This window comes from Suricata suricatta, chromosome 5 (assembly GCF_006229205.1).
Source record: "Suricata suricatta isolate VVHF042 chromosome 5, meerkat_22Aug2017_6uvM2_HiC, whole genome shotgun sequence".
Lineage (NCBI taxonomy): Eukaryota > Metazoa > Chordata > Mammalia > Carnivora > Herpestidae > Suricata > Suricata suricatta.
This window is the reverse complement of record NC_043704.1, coordinates 9,302,406-9,315,158: the sequence shown is the minus strand read 5'-3', so window position 1 is coordinate 9,315,158 and position 12,753 is coordinate 9,302,406. Positions and strand designations below refer to the sequence as shown.

Here is a 12,753-nt window from a genome sequence, read left to right as displayed (position 1 = left end):
TTTTAGTCTCAATTCATACCCATGCACTACACACCTGAGTTGAAACCTTGTAGTATTATTTCACAGCTGAACTGAGCAAAGGTACCTCAGCCACTGAAGACTCACCTGGAGAGGCGCCCCTTCAGGAAAATGGCGCCCTCAGGCTGTGAGGGGGGCTGGTGCCCCTGGAAGCCAGGACCAGCCTCTCGAACTGGGGTTTGCAAATTTTATAGGCCTCTGGGTGGCCTGTCAGTGCACTTCAGGGACAGGAAGAGACAGGATTGGTTGGGGTCTCAGCAGATTATAGGCCCACCATTTCTTCCTCCATTATGATGGGAGGGGGGGGCTGCCCCTTTGAGCAGGCCCCAGGCCTGGGGGGAGGGGGCCTCGAACTCAAGACCCAGAGATGATCCTTTACCGAGTGAGCCTGCCAGGCTCCCTCCAGCAGCACGCTGAAGGACGGAGGTGGAGGTCGGAGCAAGGCAGGGACGGAGGGCCCTTCTCCAGCCGGGCAGGAGCAAAGCCCAAGGGGGCTTTGGGGGAGGGCTGTGCTGCGTCCCTGGATAGACTGTTGTCATTACTGGATCTTTTCACCGCCAACCTTCTGGTGCGTGCACTTTATCTCATTAACCTTCAAAGCAATCCAGAAAGAGAAAGAGGGGTATTCCCATTTTGCAGATGTGGAGCCCAGAGCGGGCAGATGGCTTGTGGGGGCCCGCCCATCCCCCCCTGTGCCCTGGAGCGCAGCGGGGGTGCTGACCTGACAAGGCCAGTGATGTTGTGGGAGCTCCCCGGACTGCTCCGGCTTCCAGGCGGATTCTCCACAGAGCAACGAGGCGGGAAATTTACGGCTGGGCTGATTCATGGGCCAGGCAGTTAGGTCTTTGCCAAGCTAGCAGAATAAAGGAATCAAGGCAGGAGGAAAGGCCCCATAACTCACAGCCTTAAAGGGTTCTTAGAACGAGAGACACGTTGGGTTATTCAAAACATCTCCTTTCCTCGTGCCAAAAAAGAAAAAAAAAAGGCCGGCGTGTTGCTGCGTGTTTGTGTCACAGAACAAGGGGTCTGGATGAAGATCCGACGGAACAAAGTAGGAAAACCCTCGCAGGTCGTAAATTTGGGGCCGAGGTTTTCTTTGTTGTTTTCTGACGGGTTGGTATTTATTTAACCTCGTTCTTGTATGTAAAGCCTCTGGCTTAGGGCTGTCCTTTGTCACCGTTGGGGGGGGGGGATCATAGGAACAGCACCATGGAGAACCGAGGGAAGAGGCCAGAATGGGGGGTAGAAGCGTCGTTTGTGTCCTGGTCCCTGTGATTTTTAGGAATGTCACCGACGGGGAGCAGAGAACGCCCCCCCCCCCCAAAACGGGCCTCTTCGGCACAGGGATTGTTTCAGGCTGGTTGTTTTTTTGAGAAACTCTAAAACCCAAGGGGGAGATACCCCTTTTTACAAGCCACATGTGTGTGTTTGAGGGGACTCTCCACGTGTGGGGCGGCCCCTCCTGGTACCGGGAAGAGGGGGTGGCTAAATCTCGAGCAGGGGGCACTTATGTCTGCAAAGCATCCTTTTCACGCCGCTCTGCCCGGTCACCTCTGTATCCAACCCCCTCCTCCCAGCGGCCCCCGTCTTTCGTCTTTAGCTTGGCCATTTCTGGGAGTTACTCAGCTTTCCGGCGTCCCTCCCACCTCTCCCACCGGGAGCTATACATGTTATTAAACTTTTGTTTGTTCATCTGTTTTTTTCCTGTTACTGTGTCTTCTATCAACCTAATTCCTGGAGCCGCCGAGGCACCTAGAAGGGAAGGAGGAAACCTTTCCCGCCCCCTCGGGTCTGGCGGCCCAGATGGGACTTTGCCCAGCACTGTTCGCACCGGCCGCCCCAGCCGGGGATCCTGGGGCCGCGGACAAAAAGCCTGCAGAAGTAAGGATTCTTCCCGTGAGGCCCCGGGCCCCTGCCGGCGGGGGGCAGCGGGAGGGAACAGTCTTCTCGACTCAGATTAGCAGGAGAAGATCTTTGTGGAGCTCGCTCCTTGGGTACGGCAACTCCAGTAAAAAAAAAAAAAAAAAAAAAAAAAAAAGTCTTGTGTGTCGATCCTATCTCTACACAAATGCTACTGTTTTTGTCTCTGTCGTGTCCTTTGTTATAAGGAGGGAAAGCAGAGGACAGAACGCAGGCGCAGGCCCTGGAGCCGGCCTCCTAGACAGATGGGTCCACGGTCCTCATCAGACGCGTGTCTGTTTGGGTAAACTTTGCCGGGGCTGATGCGCACCGAGGGAGAGGCTGCTGCTAAGGGAAAGGAGGCGGGCACGGGCCAGGCACACAGGAGCCGTTAGGGCCCGGACCACCCACCTCCAAGGCTCTCGGGCGAGGGTAAGTTGCTCATGGGTTAGATCGACACGAGGGCACCCAGGATCTCGGGAAAACTTCTGTGCGGAGCTGGGCCGTCAGTGCCGTAAACCAGACGCCAGATGTGGTCTCCCCTTTTGTTTTGTTCTGTCTCCGGAGCCTGGCTTTGTGACCAGTGAGAATATCGTGTCTGGTCTCTGCCGGCCGGAGGACGCATTCGGGGGGGCGGTTGAGTCACCTGGATCTAGAAAGAGGGGGGGGTCCCACGCCAGCCCCCGATTTTAGCCAGCCGGTCGGAGTACAGGCCATCCCTGCACTTGTGGCTGGCGTCCGTCCTTTCTACACCAGGTCTCGGGGGAGTTCACCATGAAGGCTCCTGTCCATAAAGTCCCCTGAGTGCTGGAAAAGTCCCCTTCTGGTAGGTCCCCCCCTCCCACCCCCTGTGCCACAGATTAGTGGCTCTGGGACTGGAAGATTCTCACATTCTGTCTCTCTTTTTTTTAAAGAGAGAGAGAGAGAAAGGCAGAGAGAGAGAGAGGGAGAGAGAATCCCAGGCCAGCTCCACGCTGCCAGCATGGAGTCCAACTTGGGGCTCGATCTCATGACCCTGAGATCATGACCTGAGCCAAAACCAAAACTCAGACCCATAACCAACTGAGCCACCCAGGCGCCCCCCTCTCACACTCTCATGGGGGACCGGAGACCCCGTTTTTTGAGACACGATTCTTACTGCGTGTGACATCTTTGCTTTCTGGACTCACGCTGGAACCTACCAACTGTCTGGATCTTGTGAGGACTCCTGCATCCATGGTTAAGTGGTTCAAAGGCTTATTTCAGTTGCTATCAAGATTAAAAGATGATCCCCAGGGCGCCTGGGTGGCTCAGTCAGTTGAGCATCGACTTTGGCTCAGGTCATGATCTCATGGTTCGTGGGTTCGAGCCCCGCATCGGGCTCTGTGCTGACAGCTCAGAGCCTGGATCCTGCTTCGAATTCTATGTCTCCCTCTCTCTCTGCACCTCCCCTGCTCATGCTCTCTCTGTCCCTCAAAAATAAATAAATGTTAAAAAAATTGTTTTAAAAAGAAATGAGACTTAGAACAAAAATGAGAATCCAAATCTAATGTAAGCCCCCTTCTCCTCCCTCCTATACACCCCATTGTTCCCAAATCCCTGTCCCTGACCCTCCAGAAGAACTTCTGAGTCTCTGAGCCTCTGGTCTAAACCTCCTTCAAATCAAGTCGCACCGCCTCAGCAAATTCCCTTACATCCCAAGACTCCTGTAACTTCCCCAGAAAATCCCGTAAACACCCAGCTCCTTGCTTCAACCTCCCTTTCTTTGTAAGATTTATAGAGAGCAGGGCCTGCTCTCCAGGCTTGAGGCATATGAAATGCATATACCTCAAGTGAGCTTAGCAGAAACTCTCGGGACAGGAGGTAGGGCTCACTGGCTGTCCCTTTCAAGCCCTCCTCCTTTCCGGGGCTCCGTAGTCAGGCCCTGCCATACGATGTCCCTGATGGCTGTATGTTGGACCCCCCACAGCAAAGACTTCCCGTCACCAGGACGGCAACGCATCTTCTAAATCCTAAAGCCTTTGACCTCCTCTTTCAGAAGATCCTACCAAGTGCAGAGAGGAGCTGGAAAGATGAGTGGCCGTTCATAACCCCACACGCTAGGACCTAATGGTTGTCCTTTCCTCCCACGATTAGACTGTGGTTATGAGACAGGCCAGCTGGCCCCTTGGGGACAACCCCTCTCACAGAGGGGACAGATGGCCAGAACATCTCAGGTCCTCCCACAAATGACCAAGAAATGGCTCAGCTGGAGGCTAATAGTCAAGGCTTGACAGGAGCCATATAAGAGCCATATTTCCCCTCCTAAAATAAATTGGTCTAATGTTGAATTTTGCACCAGAAAGAAGGAGAGCATCTGTGGACCTTTGTTAAACACTTTCTACAGGCCTTTTAAAGATACAATGTATTAAACCCTGAATTTCTAGAACACTAAAAACCATCTTTTGATTTCCATCTTTGCCGGAAAACTCACTGAGATAAAGAAGCAAATGAAAAGAAATGTAGTCGGATGGGCATATCACACTTTTGATATTACTGAGGTTTTGGGGGAGTTGGAAACAATTGTCTGGTCTTGCCAATCTCTACAAAACCTGAAATGGGGCTCCGGAAACAATCCCACGCGGCTCGTCTTCACCAGTCCCCAGACGCTGCCTATCCATCTCAGAATGCTCGCAGGCATGGACACTTGTGAGACAGGATTGTCTTGTGGTTACGAAAAAGAAGGAAAACTTTATAAATGATCCTAGACCTCCGACGATAGGCAAATATGCCCCCCACACTCCATGTTGGAAAAAACTTGCCTTTGTGGTGTAGACTTTCCATCCCCATCTTGTCTAGGACCTAAGAGCCACTCTTTGAAATGCAAAGTTTAGGGAGATGTTTCTCCCAGAAGAGAGAGGAAACAAATAAAGTATTTGGAAATTGGGCTAATGAAAAATCTTGAATGTCTTCTCCACCAATACTAGTAGACAAAGTGTTAGCCCTCTAACAGTTAATTTATCCCATCTGCCAGAAATACAGTTCGGATCCAACTGCTCTTTCATAAGTGAGAGGGTTTTGCATTATTATATTCACTTCATGGATAAAATGTTGAAACGAAAGCTATAATATTTGTGTCCATATGTTCATGTATGTCTATCTATGTATGTTGCAGCTGTGTGGTATTTTTGTTGTCTCTGAAGGGTATTGCCAACACTCATTTGTAAAGAGTTCTACTCAGTTGGCTTAAAAACAAACAAGGACTGGGGTGCCTGGGTGGCTCAGTCGACTGAGCAACCGACTTTGGCTCAGGTCATGATCTCGTGGTTCAGGGGTTCGGGCCGTCAGCTCAGACCCTGGAGTCTGCTTCAGAGTCTGTGTCTCTTTCTCTCTCTGCCCCTCCCCCGCTCGTGCTCTGTCTCCCTCTGTCTCTCAATAATAAATAAATATAAAAAATTAAAAAAACAAACAAGTACTTATAGAAATTAAGGGTTGGGTATTCTATTTATTTTTTTATTTCTTTGTATTTTTGTTTTTTTAAAAAATGTTTTTATTTTTGAGAGAGACAGACATGAGCGGGGGAGGGGCAGAGAGAGAGGGAGACACAGAATCTGAAGCAGGTTCCAGGTTCTGAGCTGTCAGCACAAAGCCCGATGCGGGGCTCGAACCCATGAACTGTGAGATCATGACCTGAGCCGAAGTTGGATACTTAACCGACTGAGCCACCCAGGCGCCCCAAGGATTGGGTATTCTAAAACTCTCAGAAATATAGAAACCAAGCCAAATATTTTTCAAATTCATGAATTTCATGATGCAGGATAATCTTTGGTAAATGAAAGCTAGTTGAAGTTTGTTAGTTTAATTAAGATAGGTGTGTTCTCACGAAGACATCAAATGTAATTCAGATAAACAACTACTTGTATGGATTAATCAAATTCATGTTATCTCTTACAAAACTTATCAGCAAGAAAAATAACTTGGGATGATGGCTGCCTTTTCTAATATCTTGTGAAGTTTTTGTGACTAATCTAAGCATCATCCTCGGGAGCAAATGAGTTAGTGGAAAAGAGTTTTTAGGTAAACTTTTTAGCAATAATTATATTTTATGGTATGTGTACTTAAAAATAATTTCAATTCTCTAACTTGAAACTTTAAAGTTTTGCTGAGTTATATTAGATGATGAAAATGCCACTGAATATCTAGATCAATTACTGAACACAAGTTTATCTATTTTTGGCTTCTTATTACAGAAGAACTAAAGATATTTGGGTCTGTGAGTAAACACATCTTGTGCCACACTGAAAGATGGTACTATTTTTTAAAAAGGCATATGTTTCTAGAAATTATGAAATGTATTCATAAATTTGCCAATCTAAAGAATGTGGGTGTAACAGGCTGTTCACAACTGCTTACTTCTTAGTTTTGCTAGAAATTAAGTTTTCTAAGGGTTAAGAATTCTAACATATGTGATTAGAGCTACTAGCAGTAATAAGGAAAACAAATCTGTATGTAAGGAAAGTAAGATGTGTTTTTGGATAAGAAATGTGTAAGATATGAAGATGTATTTTTGTTAAGGGAAAAGAGGGTAAAATTGTCCTAAGTAAAACTAGTATAGAGCATTGGGAAGAGAAAGAGACTTTCACTTTGTGTGGTCAAGGTGGCTAAAATGTACTGGGTTTATTATAAGGATCATAAGATTAAACTTAAAGTCAGTAGCATATTTATGTGAAGCTAAAACTTGATTTTCTTTCAGCAACTAAAAGGATAAACTTTTCTTGGACTATTGATCCACTCCTGATAAGAGATTGTTTTTCTTTACCTTTTAAGTAATCTGCCTAAAAAGCAAAGACTTTATGTTTTATCAAAATGATTTCCTGGGGCGCCTGGGTGGTTCAGTCGGCTAAGTGGCTGACTCTTGATTTCAGCTAAGGTCATGATCTCATGATTCATGTGACTGAGCCCCAAACCTGGCCATTTAAAAATCTTAACCATTTAACCATGGCCATTTAAAAATCTTTTGCCGTTTACAGTTATTGTTTTACCGTGATGCTTGTGAAAGCATCTTTTTGTTTTTTATTTTTTGTTTTTTTGGGGGTTTTTTTTGGTTTCATCTTTAGTGAGACTTGTGGAAAGAACCCTTGAATGCAGCTATCTGATAACTTTAAGATCAGATCATTGATCTAGCTGCTTGTATCTCAGAGTAACTTGATAAAATATACCTTTGTGAGCAAAGATGACACATTTATCTTTTTCTCCCTACCTGATCTCTCCAGAATTCAGAAACTCTAGCTGAGTATTCTTATTTTTTTGGCAAGATAATTATTTGCATAAGTTTAATAAGAACCTGTTCTCTTGGTCTCTAACAATTGGAGATTGGTTATATAACCAAGGCTTTGACTAGAATGTCATATTTGAGAGAGATGTACATAGACTCAGATATGACCAGATGGCTTTAAGGAACTCAAGTTAACTTTATGGAGCCAATAAAGTCCCTTGGAAAAACAGCCTAGTGCCTTGCTTAAAGACTTCCCAGAAGTCTTGCCAGGTGTTTAAGGAAGGATATCCTTGGAACCTCTGGATATTTTGGGATCCCTAAGAGAGGAATTCACCCAAATCTAGAGGTATTGCAGGCCAGTTCGGCAAGTCCTTGGTTTGGCTTTCTGGCCTTGAGAGGCCTTTAAAGGTCCCATTTGAGGTTCCTTATGAAAAGTTCCAGTGAAGCAGATTAAGAGTCTAATTGGTTAACTGCTTTTCTTGCTGTACTTATATAATGAATCAGGTCAAGTTTATTGAGACTACACTTATTTTCAAACAAATTAATTTTACTGTAATTATCTTTGGTAGAAATGGGGTTTAGAGTGAAAAATTATGTTTCAATAAGAACTATTAATACTGGTGGATATTAAATTCCAATTCTGTTCATGAGGTTTCATTTACCTGTGAACTGAACTGGATCCTGAATTCTTCTAGCTTCCTCAAGGATCTGGCCACAAATCTCCAAACTAACATTTCCAGGTTTCTCCCACCTTTTGACTTGGAATCACTATGAACAAAAACTACCCTTTTGCCCAAAGTCCCACAGACTGAACGGGCACAACTCGATATAAACTTCAGAGAAAACAAAGCAAAAGCTCATGTTTACACAATCTTCATGCCTATCGAAGAAAAGAAGCATCACCAGAGGCATTTAGACTGCAAATCCAAGATCTGTCAGATTGCCCGCACCTGCCCTCACTATCTGAAGATGCTTCCAGCCTGACATCTAGACGTGATGACCCCTGGGCTCAGAAACTGTTTATAAGTTGCTCCAATCACTAACCTGTTTTTCTTTTTTTTTTTTTTTTTTTTTTTTTTTTTTTTTTTTTACTAACCTGTTTTTCTTTTGTCTCCACAGAAATGCCTTATTAGATACCTGATTTCTGCTAACTTGAGGAGTCCACCTTTAAGACAGCCTCCTGGAATGAGACGCACCTGTTTAACTGAACAAACCAGTTCTCAGGACTGAGTGACTGGTTGTTGGCGTGACAGGGAGCAATCTATTGATTCAGCTTCTGGACTGTGAAAATTCTTTGACGTTTCAAAAGTGGGACTAAAGGAGAAGAAAATATCCCCCCACCCCCGCCAAAATGTATTTCTTTGGCACAGAGATTGTTTTAGGCTGGTTGTTTTTGAGAAACTCTGAAAACCAAGTGGAAGTTACCCTCTTATAAGAGACATTTGTGTATATGAAGGAAATCTCGACTTGTAAGGTGTCTCCCTCGGGGTACCAGGAAGCGGGGGGGGGGTGGCTAAATCTCCAGACACTGTTATCACTGGAGCAAGTTGGGACTTACATCTATAAAACAACCTTACCCTGGTCACTGTGATTTTCTGGGCCACCTCCCATAACTGACTCCCCCCTCCCCCAGCTGTCCAGCATCTTTTGACTTTGGCAGAAGGTAGAATTTAAGGTGTTTCTGAGAGTTACTCAGTTTTCCTGGGTCTCTGTAACCAGGAGGTGTACATATTATTAAACTTTTGTTTGATTTTCTGTTAATATCTCCTGTCTTATGTCAATTTAATTCTTAGAGCAGCCAAAGAGCCTAGAAGGAAAGGGGAGACGATTTCTCTACCCCTACATTACTTCCTTCATCTCCTGGGTCTCAGCTTCCTCTTCTGGAAAATAAAAAGTCCGAGTTGATTATCTGCTGGTCTGAAAGTTCGTGAGTTTCTTGTAATCATGCCAACCAGATATTAGCATTATGCAGCATCTGGAAGTAATGCCCCCTCTGCTAACCCCCCAGAGCATTTTATTTATGTGCTAAAAGTTGGCATTTGTCACTTTCTGTCTTAAGTTCCAGTTATTTATGGACATTTCTTTCTTTTTCCCCACCCCAACTGGACTAAGTGCTCTTGGCAGAATGTCTTTTCCATCCTTCTATCCCCCACAGCCCCAGCTTTCATCCAATAATGCTCAAGTGTGCATGAAAAATGAATGAGTGATGATGGCCACTATTCACTTTTTGTCCTCAGGCAGGATGACTTGATTTAGAGTTTTTCTTACAAAACGTACATTCTTTCTATTTGGTATAATTTAATATATGTGTTCCAAAATGCAGAGTTAGAGACAAATCTCATTTTTCAAGATACTAGTGTTTTAGAAGAATCTTATTGAACAGTTCCTCTACAGGGTCTCGGCCATACCAGCCTCTAAGTCAAAGCAACATGTTGTTCAAGTTTTCTGGGAGATGTTGCCCTCCCAATTTTATCTTGCCTGCTCTCTCTGCCCCAAGCTGATGGATTCTTGTTCGGCAACAATCCCCTCTCACTGCGGACACAGCACACCCGTTGATGTTGGGTGAAACCATGTTGGCTGGCTTTGGCCAAAGCAAAGTTAGCAAATGTGATGCAAGCAGAGGTCTTAGATGTGCCTGTGTGGTTTTTCTTGCCTCTTGTGCTTCTATTTATCATGCAAAGAACATGGGGAAGAGACCACAACCCAAACCTGCAGCCCGAAATCAGCCAAAGCACAGCCCACCTCCAACACCATGATTAAAGAACCAATGGAAAGATACTGGCTGTTGGGATTGTTTGTTATGCAGCATTATTTTAGCAGTAGCTGACCATTACTTCCAATTTCTAATTTTGTCCTTGTAAATGTCTACTTTCCCCCCAAATTCATCATGTTTATCTTTGTGCTTTGGGGACAGAGATAGATGCCCTACTTGGACATCCTTTTTTTGTTGTTGTTGTGATAGGATGATCAAGCAGGTGACTTCTAGAGACATAGGCCCACATTTTGCAAACTGAGTTGAGGATCTCTGATTCTCTATGGTTGTGTCCATACTTCATTTGTTCTTTATGTTTTTTGAAACATTTTAATTATTTAATGTTTATTTTTATTTTTGAGGAGGGGGAGAGAGAGAGAGAAAGAGGGAGCGGGGAGGGGTAAAGAGAGAGAGGGAGATAGAGGATCTGAACTAGGCTCTGCACTGTCGGTATGGAGCCCCATGTGGGGCTTGAACTCATGAACTGTGAGATTATGACCTAAGCCAAAGTCAGATGCCCAATTGACTGAGCCATCCAGGAAGCCCTGTTGCTCTTTGTGTTTTAAAATAATTTGGGGGGGGCACCTGGGTGGCTTAGGCAGTATCTGACTTCAGCTCAGGTCATAATCTCACAGTTCATGAGTTTGAGCCCTGTGTTGGGCTCTGTGCTGACAGCTCAGAGCCTGGAGCCTGCTTCCGATGCTGTGTCTCCCTCTCTCCCTACCCCTCCCCCATTTGTGCTCTGTCTCTCTGTCTCTCAAAAATAAATTAAAACATCAAAACTTTAAAAAAACAACTTGGAAGATAGCCTCTGGAAATATTACATGATCCATTACCTTTTCTTTAAAAATTAACACATATATTGTTATATATATATGTTATATATATATATATATGTTATATATATCATATTTTGTGGGCTCCAAAGTTCCAAATCACTCTTCCTTGTTTAAACCAATGGATGAAATACTTTCCATAGGATTGAACATTAAAAATTAAACTTGGCTTAAAATAAGGGTATTCGTATTTTTTAAAAAATGAGGTGAAATTTACATAACATAGGACCTACCATTTTAAAGAAGAGCATTAGTTTTAATCTACTCTAGTAAGCGGCTGGCTACTGCTTGCATCTTAAATGTCGGGTAGCCATGGTTTGGGGTGCACAGTCACGTCAGAGGGGGAGAGAAGAACAAAATGCCAAGAGGAGTTCCAGAAGATGGAGAGAAGACTGGAAAAGAAAGACACTCCCACATGGTTACTCCATGGCTGCCACTCTGCTCACAGCCCTGGGCTCCATGGGCTGCATGGGTCTAATCAGGGCTCGGATGGCCCCAGAGCCACCCAGAGAACGTCAGCACGCCCGGCATCCATTACTTCAATCAGTTTCTAATTGCTGGTAACCTTGGAACTAGTGGACGAACAAACTGAAATAAGAAACATCATTTTCATTTGCCTTTTTTTTGTTTTAGAGAGAGAGCACGACTAGTAGAGGGAGGGGAGAGAGTGAGAGAGAGAGAGAGAGAGAGAGAGAGAGAGGGAGAGACTCTTAAGTAGGCTCCATACTCAGTGCACAGCCTGATGGGGGGCAGAAATCAAGAGTTGGACGCTTAACCAAGTGAGCCACCCAGGCACTCCCCACCCCCGCCAGTCTTTTTTTTTTCAGAGACAGAGCGAGAGAGCCAGCGAGCAAGCAAGTGGGAAGTTAAGGCACTGAAAGTCTCTAACTTTGACTCAGGTCTAAAATTTCTTATCTATTCACTCAGGTTTGGAGCATTTCCCTAACTTGTGAGGCTGAGTCTGTTTGGCCAGGATGGTTTACAATCCTCCTCCCACACCGCCAGGCGCCCTGCTCCCTTCTCCCTGCAGGCCTGCTGTGGACCCGACTGGTCTCTGCTTTGGCTACTAAACATGAGTCTATGGCAGGGGCAAGACTAGGTTGAATTCCTTTTCCTCTTCTAACCAACTGAGCCACCCAGGCGCCCCTTGAACTGCTTTTCCTGATAATCCTACCATGTTACAAGCTTTAAAAATTTTTTTAAGTGTTTTTTATTTACTTTTGAGACAGAGAGAGACAGAGCATGAGTGGGGAGGGCCAGAAAGAGAGGGAGACACAGCATCAGAAGCAGGCTCCAGGGTCCGAGCTGTCAGCACAGAGCCCGACGCGGGGCTCAAACTCACAAACTGCGAGATTGTGACCTGAGCTGAAGTCAGATGCTTAACTGACTGAGCCACCCAGGTGCCCCTTTAAATTTTTTTTAACGTTTATTCATTTTTAAGAGATAGAGCATGAGTGAGGGAGGGGCAGAGAGAGAGGGAGACACAGAATCGAAAGCAGGCTCCAGGCTCTGAGCTCTCAGCACAGACCCCAACGCGGGGCTCGAACCCATGAATATGAGATCATGACCTGAGCTGAAGTCGGACGCTTAACGGCCCCCCAAATTTCTCCCTTCTAACGTGGTAAATACTGATGGCTGTGGCCCACATAAAAGCTCTGTGGGTCCTGAAAGGGGCGCTAAGGCCTGGAAGCCTGAGGACGGTTGGTCCCTGTACCTTCACCCCCGACAGCTGTGCTCAGCCTGGTGGAAAGAGAAAGAGATTATGGAAGAGACCCCTGGGCACTCGGCCTCCACTCTGGGGAGGGCCTGAACGGGTCTGCATCGTTGTGGGTCTGCTCTTGGGGGGAACTGAGCCTTTCCGGGGTGGGGCTTTGCAGACCCCCTGCTCCAGACTCTCTCTGCAGGTCCTTCCAGGTCACACACCATGGGCTGCAGCCTGAGGCTGGCAGGAGGTGGCATTTGCATGGAGAGAATTAATATACAAATAGACAATGCAAAGACCGTGTATATATATA

General features: G+C 45.7%; 1 long non-coding RNA gene across 2 annotated transcripts in view; it reads right to left on the bottom strand.

The window, feature by feature from the left end:
• Positions 1 to 4,441: 4,441 nt before the first annotated feature.
• LOC115291484 overlaps positions 4,442 to 12,753 on the bottom strand; it is an 18,221-nt gene continuing 9,909 nt past the window's right edge. For both annotated transcript variants that reach the window (XR_003908477.1, XR_003908479.1), the window contains one exon: positions 4,442 to 4,599. This is a non-coding gene — a long non-coding RNA (uncharacterized LOC115291484). The remainder of the gene's footprint in view (positions 4,600 to 12,753) is intronic.